This window comes from Quercus lobata, chromosome 3, assembly GCF_001633185.2.
Source record: "Quercus lobata isolate SW786 chromosome 3, ValleyOak3.0 Primary Assembly, whole genome shotgun sequence".
Taxonomy (NCBI): Eukaryota; Viridiplantae; Streptophyta; class Magnoliopsida; order Fagales; family Fagaceae; genus Quercus; species Quercus lobata.
The window spans coordinates 27,796,212-27,809,938 of record NC_044906.1 but is presented as its reverse complement, the minus strand read 5'-3'; the positions used below and the strand labels follow the sequence as shown (position 1 = coordinate 27,809,938).

Here is a 13,727-nt window from a genome sequence, read left to right as displayed (position 1 = left end):
GCCCTGGCTCCTGAAGACCAGGAGAAGACATCTTTTATCTCTCCTAAAGGTAATTACCGCTACACAGTCATGCCCTTTGGTCTGAAGAATGCCGAGACAACTTACCAATGAATGGTTTCATGGATCTTTAGGCAGCAAATCAGCAAAACAATGGAGGTGTATATTGACAATATAGTAGTCAAGAGTAAGAAATCGAAGGAGCACATGCCGGATCTAATTGAGGTGTTTGAGATATTGAGGCACCACAGATTGCGCGTCAATGCTACTAAATGTGTGTTCGGGGTAGGATCTAGGAAGTTCCTTGGTTACATGATAACGTGCCAAGAAATTGATATCAATCCCGACCAAATCAGCGCAATTCAACAACTTAGTACACCGAGGAACCCGAAGGAAGTACAAAAGCTCACAGGAATGATTGCAGCCTTAAATCAGTTCATGTCCAAATCTGCCTTTGGAATCTTGATTGTAGCTTGAAAAATATGATGGCGCCTCCATGAACATTGTGTTGCAACCTCAAAAAAAAAAAAAAATTCTTGAATCGTTCTTTTCCCAAATCAATTCCATTTCCTTTTCTTAATTCCAATCTCACCACCACGCTCCTTGCCTCATCAACATGAACACCCCATATCTTGACTCATGATCATGAAGGTTGTTTCTTCAACTAGGACCCACTACAAACAAGTATTTGTTGCTTAAGTTTTGCTGCTAACACTTAACAATACTGTGGCCATAGCTCAAACCCTTTGCTGTAGATCTCTTCGTTTTAGTACAAAAAATCTAGTTACTCTATTGTAATCTCTTACTCTTATTCTTATTTGTCTTCTGACCCTTCTTGCCCACCTACATAAAATAACCCAGCCATTTCTTTGACTCAATACTCCATTTTGAGAAATGATCCGTAGAACCCCTTCTTTTTGCAGCTTTTTTGTGGACAAAATTTTTGGAATTTATTTGGGTAATATACTTAGGAAGAAAGGTTGGGTTTCAATTCTGTTGTTAATTGAAGTAATAAGCCAATATGGGGGAAAATAACAAATCAAGAAAAAAACAGACCCACATTCACAGCGGCTTCAACAACGACTTCAACAGCCTGTGTGGAGACGTGGAGGTCCAGTGCTTGAGAAATAGGGATTTAAGAGGGTTGTGATGGTGTGTGGTAAGGTCTATTTAGTTTTTAGTAAAATGATGATATATCATTCTCTTATTAATTGTGTAAACTAGGAATTTTACGCAACATCTTTAGCAAATTTAGACTATCATTTTAGGTGTTTTCACAATAGACTACTATTCAAGATTATGTTATCATGATACCCATCAATAACAACTAATCATCTAAACAATTTAAGAAGGATGACGAGTCCTCTGCTTGATTATTTACTAATTTAAGATGAATTTATGGTTTAATGGGGAATAAAAGTAAGGGAAAAAATGAATTCTGGAATCGGATATATTTACCTTCTGGAATGGTTTTAGATCTGAGCTGTGCACGATTCGGGTATACTTCATTCCAAAGGACCAACCAAGCAGGGGTTAGATATATGTTAACTAAGCCCAAAAGAATACGCAAGAAGCGAACTCGTCTTCCTTTCGCAAGAAACAAATGACTGTCATCAATTTCGACACCTACATCGGGTAAATCAAAATGCCAGTTAGCAATCATCATACTAGAGAACCACTTCAAAAGGAGGACAATATGTTTATATGCGAAACATTAATTTCAAGGATTGCCAGATCCACGTTTTATTGTCAAATTACCAAATAAGAAAATCTAAGAAATAATTTCAATCAATCTCCAGAAATACTTTAATCATAGTTATCAAGTCAAAATTTCAAACTAATTCAAAAATAAATCAATTACACGCAAGAGCTCTAAAAATTATTTTAAAAACCTTTGACCCAAAATATAAACCTGTGGGACTAACTCTAATAAATTCAGTGAAAAATTTTACCGCATACTTGTTTGCAGCAATTATTCATACAAAGTTATGTGGCAACAAAAAGAAAATGACAAGTGTTTAAGGTCCACCTAGTCATGTGCAATCCCTTAAACACACGTCTCTTTTTTCTTTTTTCTTTTTTTGGCTGCCACATACCTCTATATATATACTGATAAAACCAAGAGCCATATCTTCTAGAATTTATGCCCCAAATTTAAGTTCACGGCAAATACAAAAATATTAGAATTCTAAGGCTACCTAAGGATTCCAAGAAGTGGAGGCTTGAAGATTCTTGAGGTAAATATACTAGAAATCCCTTTTTGATATGTTATACTTAGAACCTTATCTAAATTATTTTAGTTATTTTTTTTAACATTTTTAGTAATTGAATTGATTATGATGGATTTAGGTTATGTTGGACTGTTCTTGGGAAGTTGCAAGATTTTTTCTTTTAGTAAGCATTGATTGAGGTAATTAATCTGATTCTTGGCTAGTCATATTTTTCTTTTAATATAATTTTTGATTTATTAAATATTCCTTTGTTTCCCTAAAAAAAATTATTTAATTATTTTAACTAAGTTGATTTAAAGAAAAGAACTAGAATATTTAACTTAATGAAATATTATATATTTATTTGATTCAGAGATTATTTAGAACATTTATATCTCCTTCAAATTTGGATCAAACATGTGTAAATTAATATATGGAACCAAAGATTTAAATAAAAAATATTTTTTTTTGAATTGTGATACTATGATATTCGATTTTTAGATATAAACTAAAATGAAATTGGAAATATTTTGATAATTAACTGTGCAAATTAACTATGTTTTTTTACCTTGTCTGACGGGTATATATTGGTACATATATAAACTACTTTCTTCTAGAATTTATCATTGACCTATATATGTTCTGGGCTTAATTACAGCTTTACGGAATGCATATAGCGCGACTATATATAGTCATAAAGATTATTGAGTATATGAAATTTAATTGGTTGTGTACTTCATTTCAAGTCCAATGAAATTTTTGGTGTTTTGAAATTTATTGAACTAAGATCCTATGAATTTTACCTATGAATAGTTTATTTATTTTACTTGTATATATGCTTCATCTAGCTAATTGAGATTTCGATTTACTTAGAGCATTCACATCAAGAATATGCTAAAAATGCTAAAAAGCCAATTTAAAAACTAACACACAAAAATACATACTATATCAAAGCTCTCAAATGCTAAAAATTTTGACATTCAACTACAGTGAGCTGCCATCTCTAGCAGCTCACTATAGCTAGCTGAACACTAAAACCAAAAAATATTTGTTTAATCTCCTCAAGTGTGCCTCTCATCCCTTTTTCTCTCTTTCTCACGCTGCATCCTCTCTTTTTCTTTTCTGTTAGTTCTCCCTCAACTCAAGCTGCCAAGCTCCCTTCCCTTCTCCCACGCCTGAGACTGAACCCAGCGTGAAACTCTCTAACCAGTGTGGTCATCAGCGTGGTGGTCTGTGGGTCATTGTTGTGGGCATCGTGGTGGTGGTTGTTTAGGTTTCGTGGGTTTGGGTTGTGTGAAATTTGATTTGTGGCTTGTTGGGTTTGGGTATGGTGGGTGGGTTTTTGTTGGTTGTGGCAGGGGTGGTAGGTTTGTGGTGGTTGTGGCATGCATGGTGGGTTTTTGGTGGGTGGTTGGGTTTGTGTGGTGGATTTGTGGCGGTTGTTGGTGGTGTTTGAGTTTTGAGCATGGTGACTATTGGTATTGTGGTGGCTCAGTGGTTGGCGATGCCTAGGATTGTTGGGTTGAGAAAGAGAGACAATAAATAATAGAAGAATAATAAAATATATATATATATATAATAATAATAAAAAAGAATAAATAAAAAATATTTAAATAAAGAGGTAAAAAAAAAATAGAAACTTTGATGTTGCATGTATGGTAAAGTAAGGTGTTAAAATAGATAAAGTAAATTTTTGAATTGTTAAATACTAAAAATTTTAGCATTTTTTATATGAATGCTCTTACTAACCTATTTACTTCACCCTTCTTTCTCTGTTTTAGATTTTGAGGAATAGCACATTTGAGTTATTGTTGAGGAGGTGTACGAGAAGAATATTAGGATTTGACATTATTGTTTAGTGACTAATGGAAGAATCAAAATTTGTGTACTTTTCTGTCAATGGCAATATTTTAGGAATTTTTCTTTTATCTATTGATATAACCAGGATGGAGCTAGAACTTTGAATTATGGGGGGCGGTTTTATTGTTGGTTGTGTGCGGAAGTTTCAACCTCTAATTCTACTACTTAACTGCTAAGTTTAATTTTTTTTTTTTTTTTTTTGGGTAAGAACAAAATTTTTGTTTAAATTTTTTAAAGGGTAGGGTTATTTATTTTGGATAAAATTAGTTAATTAAGCTTAATTTTGTTTTTTTTTTTTAATTTTTTTTGTTGAGCTTTTTTTTTTTTTTTGCCTGTATATTTTGTTTTAGATTTTAGATCTATAAATTTTTTTATGGTTACTTAAATGAGGAAAATGTTAGAGTTACAAGTTTTTTATAAATTACTGATGTGATAAGTGGTTACAGGTAAGTAAAAATATGATGTGAGCGGTATGCTCATATGCAAACCAATAAGAATTTGATATCAAAACAATTTGTAAAAATGCTATAAAAAAGTTTGTGAGTATAGCATTATTCTTAAAAGAATCAATAATATTGTTAAAGGGAAGAAAAATATAATTTTATAGAACAAAATTGCTAAATTAGTACACATATATAATAATATTTTTAAAAAAAATTTGTGGGTACAGAGTAGTCAATTCCGTCCCTGGAATATCGAAGATTGGTCAATGTTGAATTGTCACCTGTTATTGAATTTCTTTTACAGAATAGTCATTGAACTTTCTTTCTTTTTTTGGTGAAAATCGTCCTTGAACTTTATTGGAGTCCTGTACACTCGAAAAGTCAAATTATGGGTACGTGGACATTGTCATATGGCTAACTCATGTTTTGGAGTGGAGAAGTCCCATATTGCTTAAGAAAGCACGTTATGTGTGGTATAATTTGTCCCACTTTTCCTTAAAATCAAATTATCATAATTTTTTAGTGTAATTTATGGTGTATCTTTGTATTAGAATATTTTTTTCCCTTCTTTGTATATGTGTTTGTTTTTCCAAAAAAAAATGATTCATCCTAAATAAAAGAGAAATTAAATACAAAGAAAACAAATAGATGTTTTCATGAAAGAAAATAATCTTTTTATAGTTAAATTGAAATTTGTTGTGAAATTTTTATGTGTTTTTATAGGGAACTCTAGTTTTATTCATTAATGATGTCTACAATATGATATATGTCAATCAAACTTCATTTAAGATATACAAAAACAACGCTCCGAAAAGAGGAAAGTGCAAAAATTATTAACTATTTTCATGAAAATTTTCAGAAAATTTTTCCCCACCATTATAACATGTAACATCACATATCACCATAAAATTCACAAATATAAGTAGTCGATACTCCTATAATAACAAAGACTTGCTACTTGAGTTTTCTAACTTTTTATCAAAAAAGAAAAGAGACTTACGACTTGAACGAAGGGCAATTGCATGCAAGACATTCATGCCGCCCCTTCCAGCAAGGGAGCATTCTGGAGCAGCACTCAGGATTTGAGAAGCAATATTGTAGAATTTTCTATCCACAGCAAGGAACAATGCGGATTCCCCAGCGTTATTTATAAACATAGCCAGTTCTGGGTCCTCCTTAATTAGTTCTTCCACAACCTCAGATTTACCATATCGCACTGCAACGTGCAACGGTGCAAGGCGGTATCCTTCACCAGATTCACCATGCTCAGAATCATCTGGCCACCAATTTCAACATCCAAACTTTTGATAAGTTCTACTTCTACTAGGAGCTTTACCATTGAATGACTTCCTACCCTCGCAGCAACATGTAGCGGAGTATTGCCTTTGGAGTTTGTTTGATACAGAAGGCTTGGACGTAATTCAACAATCTTTTGTGCAACTTGGAGATGATTGCATTGCACCGCAACATGAAGAACAGTGCTCTTCTCAATTGTCACATCGACAAGAGTTTCGGAATTTGCCAATCTCTCAAAGAGCCTTAAATCACCAGAGCTAGCAGCACGATACAGTTCAGGATTCATTGTGTGTTGCTTTCCCTTTCTTCTATATATAGTAGGTTAACGTTCCGTCTGATAATGGGAAAAAAAATAAATCACTAATAGTAAAAACACGAAATAGCTAAATGAGAGAAAGAGGGAGGAAGTGGGGCTTAATAAGTTAACATTACTTCATCTCAAATCAAAATCTCAAATTTGAATTAGATTTTTTTTTTTGGTAAGAATTTTTTAATTAGATTAGTAATCATAGTATAGCTTAGAAATTATTTCAGTCTACACCTATGTTGAGACACGTTTAATTAAAGATATAATGAAAACTCAGCTATGCTGCTTCTTCTTTTTGGGACAAAATCCTATATATTTGCTGCACTTAGACTAATCAGAACATAAAATAATTAAATTCTTCTAAAAAAGAACATAAAATAAATTATTATTTTATTATTAACATCTCTTTAATTTATACTAGTCTTTTCACACGAGTCAAGTGCATGTTCAGATGCCTTATATTTAGCAGAAAAATATAAGAAGTTGTAAATACTTCTTCATAATATCCTTTTCTTTTCAAATAGTATGAACTATGAAGTACATGTAGCTTTTATAATTAAAAAGTGCATGTTCAGATGCTTTATTTTTAGCAGAAAAGTATAAGAAGTCATAAAAACTTCTTCATAATATCCCATTTTTTAATAAATAGTACGAATAATGAAGTACATGTAACTTTTATAATTACAAAAGTCCATGTTCAGAGGCCTTATTTTTAGAAGAAAAGTATAAGAAGTTATAAATACTTCTTCATAATATCCTTTTTTTCAAAAAAGTATGAAGTACATGTAGCTTTTATAATTAGAAAAATACATGTAGTTATAAGCCATTATCTAGTGTAAAAAGTGAGTAATACTAGGAATTTGTCTTATATTTTAAACGTAACCTAAATTTTAGGTTATTTAAATTTATTATTTTTCTTATTTTACTATATTATTTGAAAATTTTAAATTTATTTATTATGATTAATGTGTAAGGGTTTTTTTTTTTTTTTTTTGGGCTAATGTGTAAGGGTATTTTGGATGATATAAAAAATAGTCACCAAAATATAGATATAGATAGATTACAATCATAATATCATAAATGGATGAATTTTTCTTTACAAAATATTTAAAATATTTTATTTTGATATCAATTTTAGGGAAAAAAAAAATTATCTTATTGAACAATCTCTACCCACCTTCTCCCATTGACCTCATGACTCCCACCCACTTCCCTCTTCTTCTTTATCATAACCCCAGCCCCTACTCTCTTTTTTTCAGTAATCCAACCTCCCCATTCTTTCTTTCATCACCACTGCCCTTCACCCCTGTTAGAAATACGCCCCAGGTCCAGAAGATCTAATGATTTCTTTACATAAACACTCTCTTCTCGTCCTGCTCTCTTCTTTTTATTTTTTAAACTCAGTTTCAGATCCGCCCCATCATTATTAAATTTGAGTTTTTTTTATGATCGGTTCTTGCTAAAATGTGTTAATTAAAACTGGAAACTACAGGGCTCTTTGCTCGCTGATTATGTGAAATATGGGCAGTTTTGGCATACTAAAGTATAAAGATAAAATGGTGTACCAAATAGGGCCTAAGTCTCTTTCTTTGGAAAAACATTATACAAATAAATTATTGCAAGTTACAGGCTTCCCATATGGACTCTCAATCTTCTACTTTTCTCATAAAATTTACTTGGGTCTTCATTTTGTTTTTAGAGAAAAAGTAAAAAAGGATTCATAATTTAAGATGTGTGTGCTTTAATTTATAGGAAAGTGGATACCTTTTTTTTTTTCCTTTAATAGTTTATAAGATTTAAAGAAAATATAACTTTTTAAATTTATCCGTAAATAAAAATAAATAAATTTTATATTTAGTATACAATACATTACTAAAAGTAATCTATCTACTAAATCCTCAAGTCTAAAACCACTCTAAAACCACTTAAATTTTCAACAAACCTATCATTTTTAGAGGTCAGTGGGTTGACTGTGGTTTGGAATTTTTCCAAGCTACCAATGTCAAATTAAAGTAAAAGTATTTCCCTCTATTAGGTTCTAAAGACTTAGGATTTTATGTATTTAGAACTCTAATTTGTATTGTTGGCAAACCATGATCAAAACAATGTGTTTAGAAGTGTTTTAGTCTTGCTCAAAGTTGTGCGTTTATGTAAAGTTGGAATCGAGCTTAATGCAGAAAAGATTAATGCATTTCGGCCTGACTCGATCGATCAAAGCTTAGGCTCGATCGATCGAAGCTCAGGCAGAATGTTTTTCTACAGAATTTTCCAACTCAGCCCTAGTTGTTTTAAAATGTTTTTAGGGTTTCTTATTTGTCCTAAGTATAAAAGGCAAACCCTAGCCACGTTTTAATGTTGCTCATATTGCAGTTTGTGTAAATCTCTTGTGAGATCTAGAAGAGCTTTCCTTTACACAAAATTAGGGTTTTCAAGGAGAAGATTTATCTACACCTTGATGATCAACTCAGTTGTTGCCATTAAAGTTTAAAGAAAACACAAGCGGGTGTGCTTGTATCTGGTGGTGAATCCAAGAAAGAAGGAGTCCATGAATTCGAAGCTTACACGTGATCGTGTCAGTAAGTTCTATTGGTGGGTAGCAATAAGAAGTCGAGCGTGGGGGCTTGTAAGTCTTATTGTATGAACTTCGATTCTTTCAAGATAGTGGATTCAAGTTTACCTTGAGAATAGCTAGGTCAAATGCTCCCCAGGTTTTTACTGGTTTGGTTTCCTGGGTGATCATATCTTGTGTTATTTATTTTCCGCTGTTTTGCATGATTTGATCTTTGTTATTGTGATAGCCTAAACTTGTTAAATTGGACTAAGTAACAACTTGGCTAATTATCTAGGTTAAATCAATTGCTTTTAAGGAGTCTAAAAACTATCACCCCCAACACACTCACCCAGGCAGCCGGCACAGTCCTACCTCCTTAAGCAATTATTTATTAAAAAAGAAAAAAAAAATGAAAAAAAGCAAGTCCGCTTAGAAACCTCGCTGTAGTATCCAACGGGACCTCAATAGTTTGCTTCCAACCTCCACTCATTCACCAGCTCCGTCCAGGTCAATATCAATGTGCAGTGGTCTCTCTCTTGCTCTCTCTGTTTATCTATCTATATTTGTTTTAATCCTTCATATAAGGATTAAAACAAATATAGAGAGATCTGATATATATGCGAAACCAAAACAAAAAGAATTGGACAAAAGCACTGCCTTGCGTCTGGGTTTTCTTTTTTTTTCTTTTTTTTTTTTGAAAAGCACGTTTTCAGCAGCTTTATGTCACACCAGTGGGTCCGTGCACTGTTTACAGGATCTACAAACTTCTATTTTTTAACAAATTTTTCATTAAAAATGGGTCCAACGATATTATTCACACATTTAAAAATTATTTTGTTACAATATTTTCAATTTTCAGTTTTCAGCAAAATAAGCGGTATCCAAACGGACCCTTAGGATTTGTTTGGATCCGCTGAAACTACCCTTAGGATAGGACGAAATGGGAAATTATGGCTAATTTCCCAACTATCTAGTTAGTAGTTCCAGTTCACAAACTATATTATTTATTAACATCTCGAATCTAAAGAACTCGATTTTGGCCTATAAATCGAGCATCAAAAACTCGATTTCTATGCTCTAATTACGTCCGATGTGGCATATTTTTCCACTTGGCGATTACATGGAAATCAAGTATCTAAGACTCGATTTATAACCCTTATAAATAAGAACAAATCAGACCAAAACATCAGAGGAGAACCAGAGAAAAAAAAAAAAAAAAAAAAAAGAAAAGAGAGAGAAGATCGAGATCGGAGAAAAAAAAACCACCAGAACATCGGAGAAGATGGAGATCGGAGTGAGATCGTAGAAAAAAATCACCAGAACCCAGGCCTCGCGAGCCCAGGCCGACGCGCAAGCCCAAGCCACGCGCGACCAAGGCCAGCGCGCGAGCCTAGGCCGCGCGCAACCCAAGCCGTCGCGCAAGCCCAGGCCACGCGAGACCCAGGCCGTCACGCGAGCCCAGGCCGCGCGCAACCCAGGCCTTCGCGCGAGCCCAGGCCGCGCGCCAGTGAGGTGAGCTCTCTCTCCCTCTAATCTTGCTGTGTTCTGGGATTTCTGAAATTTGTTTTTGGGTATTTTGGCTGGTACATGATACTTCAAATATTTTTTAAAATTTTTTCGGTTTATAAATCGAGCCTTAGAGGCTCGATTTTCAAGTGGTTACCACGTGGCAAAAAAATGCCACATCAACCATGAAAATCGAGTCTCAAAGACTCGAGATGCTAGTAAATAATATAGTTTGGAAACTAGAACTACTAACTAAATAGTTGAAAAATTATGCTTAGTTACCTATTTTGGCCTTTAGGATATGTTTGGATTCGTTGAAACTGAAAATTTTTTGCTAAAAGTACTGTAGCTGTTTATGGGATCTACAAACTTGTATTTTTTAGCACCTTTTTCATTAAAAATGGGTCCAACGATATTATTCACACATTGAAAAATTATTTTGCTACAATGTTTTCAGTTTTCAGTTTTCAGCAAAATAAGCGCTATCCAAACAGACCCTTATGATTTGTTTGGATCCACTGAAACTACCCTTAGGATATGTTTGGATCCGTTGAAACTAAAAAATTTTTGCTGAAAGTACTGTAGATAAATGTAAAAATTAGCTAAAATTAAGTGGACCTCATAAATAGTACTAAAAAATGCAGTAGAACTCATAAATAATACCAAAAATAAGCTGAATAGTAAAATAAGCTGATTTTTTAATTTTCATCAAACACAATTAATGTGCGTTTGGATACCACTTATTTTTCTGAAAACTAAAAACTTATTACTGAAAACACTATAACAAAATATTTTTTATTGCTCAAATTTATTGTTCACCCACAATTTGCACTTGGCTAGTCCATGAACAATGTCATGGACTAGCCAAAAAACACAACTTAGAAAAACACTAACGCAATAAACCTTACACAAACGCACCTTTAGATACATACTTTAGGAGCTATTCCTTAAATTCTCCTCTTAAAATTCAGTCATGTGGCTACTTAACTAAAAAATACACTTCCTTCCCTCTCATAAGAAAAAATTCACATAATAGAATCTTAAAATGAAAACCTAAGGAACAGTACCTAAATACTGTACCTAAGTCTTGCTCAAAAGAATTAGGGCAAAAATAGCCAAATACCACGTTTTGGCAAAATTTGTGGCAAACTAGCACTATTTCGAAAATATGTAGAATTATACCACTTATTAGTACTCGAGTTCCTAGGTGAGTCGTCAACGTGACACTACTAACCTGAAATTTGATCAATTAAAAAAGTAATGTGGTACTCGATATTGTGAAAATCGTGTACTTTTTTTAAGGTACTCGAGCTTTACATAGTCGAGTACCTTGTTTTTCTTTTTTCTTTTTTCTTTTTTTTTTTTCTACATTTTGCCTGGAAATCCCTTTTATCCAAAGCATTCATGAAGAACCACAGCATCTCTCGAGGGTTTTCAAACAAACATGGTATATACAAACAGTTCACTAGATGATCACAACCATCCATCTGGAAAGGGTGGATCCCATCACCTGTCCTTTCATGGTCTTTTAGGTCCAGGTGCCAAGTTCCACCCCCTTCCTTTGCTTGCTTACACCACAGTAGCACAATTACCTAAGCTCCATACTAACTAGAAGTTACAGCACTTGATTGAAATAGAAGAAAATGAACCAAACCAAAGAGTTCAACTTTTAAAAGTAAAAAACTAGCTGACTAACTGACCTATAATGAGAAATGACAAGCATAGATAGAACTTTGTCAAATCAGAGCCACCAACTCCAACAGAGCTAGATTTGGATAGTCCCAAGCGCCTCTTAGTACACCTCCATGCCGGTACATTTTCCCACTATGCTTGCTTCACCAACTTTCTTGAGCCATCCCGAGGTGGTTCAAACAATACAGGTAAAACTTGATCGAATTCACATGGAAAACCCACACTCTCAAAGTGCCTCACCAGTTCCTCCTTGCCCTGTAAACAATTTTTTTAGATCTAACTCGTCAAAGTTCATTTTGAGAAGATAAGATGATGATGGTAGTGTGGGGTACACTAAAAAAGTTTTGAGTTTTTACACAAATAATAATTAGGTCTATACCCAGATTCTAGCTAGGGCTATCTGACGCTTCTTGTGTGAATTAAAATGATCTCAACTCTGCTCATCAGTGGCAATGTAAAACTCCCACACTACTTATGGGTTAGGGTGTATTTGGTTAGGGTGAAAACAAGGAGAATGAAAAATAGGGAGAGAAAAATAGTGTGGAAAATATTGTTTTTCACTATTTAGTTGAGAAAAGAAAATAGAAGAGACAGAAAATAGGGGAGAAAGTTTTCTCTCCCGAGCCCACTTTTTTTATCCTCCCAAATTGGGAGAAAAATAGAGAGGGAAAAGTGCTGTGAAATGTATTTTACACAAATACCCTCTCACCTACCCCTCACTTTATTCATGACCTGATGACTTTTGCCACTTCTTATCCTTATCACTTTTTACCTTCTCACAGCATAGCAATGTCCAGGTTCTCTTCTCTCCCCTTTTTTTTTTTTTTTTTTTTTTTGCCTTGTTTAATCAACACAGCAATGTGACCTAATCAAGCTGACCACATTTTTGCTGGTTACAAAATCTTTTGCCCAATTAAATTTATATGTACACTATTGTAATTTTTACATTATAATAATAAAAATAATAATATTAATTTATATGTATGATATGGTAAATTTTATATTATTAATGACTACAAATAAACATATTTCTTACATATTATGTAACAGGGGTATAATAGTCAATTTATATAAATTACATCCTCCATCCTTCCCTTTTTCTCTCCAACCAAACAAAATATTTTTCCACCCTCCCACTATTCCACCCTTCCAACCAAACACACAAAAGGGAAAACCAAATATTTTCTATCCTCCCACTTTTTCATCCTCCCACAATTTTCCATCCTTCCACTTTTCCACTCCTCCAACCAAACAGACCCTTAGTGAAGTTAACAAACGAATACCCTTTGTTAAACCCTGTGCTGCAAAAAAAGAAAAGAAAAGGAAAATCAGGATCCTTAGAATAGTTAATGCATTTGAATTAACTGTAAGTTAGGGTGGGGAAGCTAATTACAATACTTGAGTACCTTAAAAAATAAAAACAGGGTACTCGATTTCCACAATATCGAGTACCATTTCCGCAATATCGAGTACCACATTACTTTTTTAATTAATCAAATTCTAGGTCAGCAGTGTCATGTTGGCGACTCACCTAGGAACTCGAGTTCACTAAACTCGAGTACTATTTAGAACTCGATTTTGTGAAACTCAAGTACTAAAAAAGTGGTGGTTTGCTACATATTTTCGAAACAGTGCTAGTTTGACACAAATTTTGCCAAAATGTGGTTTTTGGCTATTTTCACCAAAGAATTAGACGAAACTATATTTAACTCTTTTATCATTTCTTTTTTTTTAGAGTACAGCCGGTACTCTAACATTTAGAAATTATTTTATATGTTTAAACAATGTCATTGGTTATTATAATCATGGTTTTAAAAACCGGTACAGTGAAAGAATCGGAAAAGGGGCTGGTTATCAATTTTCTA

General features: G+C 33.3%; 1 long non-coding RNA gene across 1 annotated transcript; it reads left to right on the top strand.

Moving 5' to 3' along the window:
* Positions 1 to 2,161: 2,161 nt before the first annotated feature.
* Positions 2,162 to 4,204, top strand: LOC115979522. Its single transcript, XR_004089073.1, has 3 exons — positions 2,162 to 2,234; positions 2,347 to 2,407; positions 3,989 to 4,204. It is a non-coding gene; the product is annotated as an uncharacterized LOC115979522 (long non-coding RNA).
* Positions 4,205 to 13,727: the final 9,523 nt, after the last annotated feature.